Below are 5,726 nucleotides of genomic sequence, written 5' to 3' on the forward strand. Positions count from 1 at the left end.
GTAAAAATTAAATTCCTGCCCCTGACACGTTCAACAAATGCCTGAAATGAAAATGTTTGCATTCCATTATGAGTTTAGTGTAAAGCAATTAGACTACGATGTTGTCTTTTTCATTTTAAACCAGCCACTTTAAAGATGTAGTTCCTATTAAATTGTACTTTCTGAGGCATTTATTGACCTAAGTAGAGACATTTCTAACTTGAATGATTAGTTATATCTTTAACTAACCTTTCCAGCATTAAAGAGCCTTCCTAATTAGAATAAGATCGTCTGGTAAAAGTAAGATTAAACTACAAATGTTGTCCTTGGAATGAAGGGATTAATTAACCAGCCACCAGACGATATCATTGACGTTGGGGTTGTTAACGAAGTCAATATTTATACCTTTCATTTAAAAAGTCTCTCATGAGCAAAATAAAATCGTCTGGTGGTGGCAGGAATAAAACACAAATAACGTTCTCTGTGTGAAGGGTAGTAAATTGTGGAAAGACTGAAATTATTAATATGAACGTGGAGAACCAAATCGATTGTGTAATTGGGAATACTGTGGTGAAGAATGTAGAAAACTTCAATTATCTGGGAACGATTGTATCATCTAATGGATCATTAAACAATGAAATTGAGGACAGGATTAGACAGGCTTGGCGAGCTGTTGGAATGTTGAAATCTGTTTGGAATAATAATATGCTTTCGGTACATACTAAAGTGAAAATTTACAAGTCCATGGTTAGACCAATTTTAATTTACGGGCATGAGTCATGGTACAGTACAATTGCAACAGATCAGAAAGTATTAGGATTTGAGAATAAAATACTGAGAAGGATTCTTGGGGTAAAGTGGCAAGACAGAGTTACAAATGCAAGAATAAGGGATATTACGAGAGTGGAACCAGTTACTGAATATGTGAGACTGTCTCGCTGGAAGTGGCTGGGGCACACATACAGAAAAGAAGGTAGTTTAATACAGGATGTGCCAGAGTGGACTGCTAGAGGAAGAAGAGGTAGAGGTAGGCCGAGGGAAACCTGGTTGAGGACAATGAAAAAAGAAACAGGAGAGGAGTGTTGGTGGGACCTGAAGGAGATGGCAAGAGACAAATATTGGTGGAGAGAGTTCATTGAGGCCCTATGCATCCCGTGGGGTGCCACAGGAAATGATTGATTGATTGATTGATTGTGTGAAGGGGGGTAAGCCGAGGCTCCCTAGGTACGCAGGCCTAAGTCACGCTCTTGTGTGTATGAAGTACAGTAGTACAATGTAGCATTTGGTTGACCACTGGCACGATAGGTCCAACTCATAACATCATCTTCTAGTCTAAGCACCATATATAATTCAATTATAAACAGTACTACTATAATCTTAATCTCATCATCCTTAGTGTAACCAGTGTACTTACTCTTATGTATGGATGTAATGATTTATTGTTTTATCGCTTTGATTAATTCTGGTGTCATTAGTTGTAAGTTCAATTTCCTAATTTCAAAGCATAACAGTTCAATTATTTCACTAAGTTAATAAGACCCATTTTACAGTAAATGATAGTGAATGATGACACTAAACTAATATCATTTGGTACAAAAACCATTGCTAAAGGAACACATTTATTGGAACTCAACTTTCAAAGCACACATTAGTTTTATACATTATGATAATAGTATTTCTATATACTCCTTTAAAAATTTAACAACAATAGAATATGTGTATGGAATGAACACACACACACACACACACACACACACACACACACACACACACACACACACACACACACACACAATGATAACCACTGACAGTACAGTATGTGTCTAAACGCCACCTACAGTATTAGTAATGCTATAAATGCATATGTATGTATTACATTAAAAATTATATTTCTTTACACTAACGACCTGCATTTTGTCCTTTGGCTGCTGACATAGGTACCTCAGTGGCAGAAAAGGAGAGTGTATGGCTTTATATCCTTTCCACCGAACTTCATGACTAGCGCTCTATTCTGTTGGAAAGAAGGAAATTTCATGTCAAAATAGAGTAAAAAGAATGTAATAATACTTATAATACACGCATATAATATTATACGGTAGCCTATAAATATCTTCATACAATAACAGTTGATAACTTTCCATTTCCAGTGGAATTACTTTTAATATTATTGGAGCATGACTTTGCATTATTGATGAATAGGATATTTGTCATGCAGTTACTGCACTGTGGCGTAATAATATTTAATGAACTGCCACAAACACAGTTCATTCAGATCGTATAGAGAAGAATGAAAATTAATGAATAGCTTTCTCAAAACACGTTTTTAATTGTCTAATGAATGAAACTCTTCCTTGAAATTACTCATCAAAGCCTGGAAAATTCTGAAGGTACTGGAGCAAGTAGCTGTCCATCTTAAGCCACCTCTGTTAAAGAATCTGAACGTAGTCACTTTCTTGCGTAGATATCTCACATCAAGATTCTTGTCAGAGGACAGGCGACATGTATACCTACAGAACATTTTAGCTCCTTTTTTTTTTTTTTTTTTTTTTTTTTCAGAACTGAGTGAGCAAAATAACATGAAATGCAAGTTAGTACATTCACATCCTAATGAGATATATGTCATCAGGCAAAATTATTATGCCTTCAACAGCTTACATTCATTCATTGCCAGACGCCATGTATCCCAAACGGGGTGGCCAAGGGCTTAGAGTTAATTGTTTTACAGGGAGGGGCACTAATCCTCCACCAACCCCACTTGACACGTAGGGATGCCAACAGCATCTGGTGTTCCCAGGCGGTCACCCATCCAAGTACTAACCAGACCCAACGTTGCTTAACTTCGCTGATCAGACAGGAAGCGGTGTACTCGACGTGGTATGGCCGTTGACAATAGCCCCGCTAGGGTTACAGGAGGGAGCTACCCCTCCCGGCACGGCAGCCCGGGCGAGGCTCGAACTTGCAATCCCCCGATTACAAGTTCAGCGCGTTACCACTGCGCTACACATTGTCACTAACATCTTTGTCATCACCAGACACAAAAGTGTCCATATCTGTTATCCTGAAGGTGCCATTACTAGATTTCAGAAAGGAGCGTTTCATCACTTTTAATTTTTTATCCCTGCTTCCAGTACTTGTGCAACAGATTCATCCAGCTTCTTGCACAGGATTTTTGAAAGGGGGGGGAGGTTACAAAAACTTTTCATAGCATAGTTTATTCACTTTATTTCATTCATTCGTTCATTCATCATCTAATCCTGTGTTTCCCCATGAGGAGCGTAGAAGCCCGGGGCTAGGCAAGTTGGTCCTGACATTTAGGATGAGAATGACCAGCCTCACTTAACCCTGAGTGGCATTACATGAGCAATAAACCCCAACCACCCCTTCGAATTTGTGGAACCTTTTATCTCTTTTTTTATTATTTTTCTGTCTTGTAACATTCTTAACAGGATTTAATCAATTTAATGAGTTACATTTTTAGTATTATTTTCTTCCAAATTTTTCATTCCTACCAAATGTGGGGGTTAAACCCCCAACCCCCTCCCCCCATCTGCATGGCCTTGAATTCATTATAGTTTCCTCCACTAATCTCCCTGAATTCTCGAAGTCTGGCCTCAAGCATATCAGTCTGAAACTTCCCAAGCAAAACATACTTCAGAATCTGTTCTTCGAACACAGAGTCAGCTCAATTAGTGGTGTGTGTTTCAGAGCGAAGTATGTTTCCCCAGAGAGCTTGCCAGGTCTTTGCCTATTATGGAGATGACCTGCACCTTCCCATGCACTAGCCTCCTGAATTAAACTTACAAGAAACTGAAAATCTGGATCAGCTGAGGATCCCTTCCTTATGGGAATGCCCTCCTTCTGACGTAGATGTGCTCTTTTCACAGGGGTCTTAACATTTATAATATTCCCCGGTGCAATAGTTGTTGCTGAAAATCAATTAAACCAGACGTATCTGCACTTTCCAACATTTCTAATTTGGCAATGTTCTTCTGATCAAATAACCTGACAGCATATTTTATATTTTGTCTCCCGGAAAGAGGAAATTATAGAGGCATAAAGCTTTTGGACCAGATAATGAAGGTAATGGAGAGAGATGTAGAAGGTATGATTAGAGAAAGAGTGAATACTGATGAGATGCAGTCTCGGTTTATGCCAGGTAAAGGGTCCACTGATGCCATATTAATTGTTCGGCAGCTTCAGGAAAGATATATAAGAAAGGAAAGGGAACTGTACTTTGTTTTTGTTGATTTGAAGAAGGCCTTTGACAGAGTCCCAAGAGAGTTGGTATGGGCAATGAAAAAGCCTAGGATTGAGGAGTGGCTGGTTAGGGTGGTTATGGCCATGTATTTGGGTGTTCGCACCCAGGTAAGGGTGAATGGAGATTTGAGTGATGAGTTTTCCGTGAATGTTGGTGTGCATCATGGGTCAGTTGTTTATCATGGTACTTGAAGCCCTCTCACATGACTTCAGAAATGGACTCCCGTGGGAGATGTTGTATGCTGATGATTTGGTGTTGATAGCAGAGAATGAAAGGAGGAGGAGTAAAAGTTTAGGAAGTGGAGAGATGGTATGGAGGACAATAATGCTTAGCCCTTCGTATGCCATGTGGGGTCAGAATGACCCCATTACAATTTTAAAATGATGGCATGTAACTACTAATTGTTTTAGGGATCTGGCGAACCATGATTTTGTGTCTGGCCAGTGTATAAGCACACAACATTTGGGTGGAAAGACTTATAGTTTAGGAGTTAGGAGGGCGCAAACTTCATTGGGATCGTCCAGTATTCCACCTAGCATTCAGTGTAACAATTTCTTTTAAAGATTCTAGATATTATTGACCATGTTACTGAATGTTGAGATGTTCTACAGTCAGCGGGGGAGAATCGAGGAAGATCCTCTTATTTCTGATGCTGATGGTGGCATCTGCAGTGATTTATCTGATGTTACTGTAAATCATTCAGGGGTTTTCTGAATATAAATGTCATTCTTGTTTATGTTCTGAACTTAGATTCAACCTAATTTTCGTGTCAGTTTATTTTTATGATTTTGTGTTACTTTTTTACTATGGTATTATAACTGATAATACATTTATTTTTTTGTGTTAAGAGCATGCTGAATGAATAAGAATAATGTAACCTACAAATATATGCCACATTATTCATTACGTTTGGAAACTTTCAAAAATTTCTAAGAAATAAAAATTTTACTTTCATTAAAAAACACAAAAATAAAACCCAAAAGGGGCACATGGTGCACTGACTCCATGTGCCGTGTATGTACAAAACTTAACAATATAGCTTTGTGCATATGCCAGAAATCCAAAAATTAAATTCGAGTCTGTCAAGCCCTCACATGGCGTTCTGGGCTACGTTTTTCCACCTGGCGTACGAAGGATTAAGAGTAAATGCAGATAAATAAGAAGTGATGGTATCTAGGGCTGGTGGCAGTACTGTCAAAGAAGTGGGAGTGTGGCCATGTACGATTTGCCACAAGGGCATGGGAAGTAATTCCATCTTTTACCAGGTTTGTGATGAGTGGATGCATAAGAGAAGTAGTGGCATTAGAGGTAGACTGTGAAATAATAATGATTTCATGTGTGGGGTGTGTCGGGAAGAGCATATGGAGATTGTCAGGTGTGAAAGGATTGAACTTGCTGGTGAGTCTCTTGAGTGTGTGGAAGAATTTTGTGTTTTGGGAGACATGTTATGTGCTGAAGGTGGGGCTGGAGCTAGCTTTGTGGCTAGAGT

The 5,726-nt window shown here is 38.8% G+C and overlaps 1 non-coding gene across 1 annotated transcript; it reads right to left on the reverse strand.

The window, feature by feature from the left end:
- Positions 1–2,748: 2,748 nt before the first annotated feature.
- LOC145415277 (5S ribosomal RNA) lies at positions 2,749–2,867 on the reverse strand. The gene has a single exon (XR_013900054.1). It is a non-coding gene; the product is annotated as a 5S ribosomal RNA (ribosomal RNA).
- Positions 2,868–5,726: the final 2,859 nt, after the last annotated feature.

The sequence above is a fragment of the Coenobita brevimanus genome, chromosome 101 (genome assembly GCF_032717465.1).
Source record: "Coenobita brevimanus isolate Jiangsu-jjx chromosome 101, ASM3271746v2, whole genome shotgun sequence".
Classification (NCBI taxonomy): domain Eukaryota; kingdom Metazoa; phylum Arthropoda; class Malacostraca; order Decapoda; family Coenobitidae; genus Coenobita; species Coenobita brevimanus.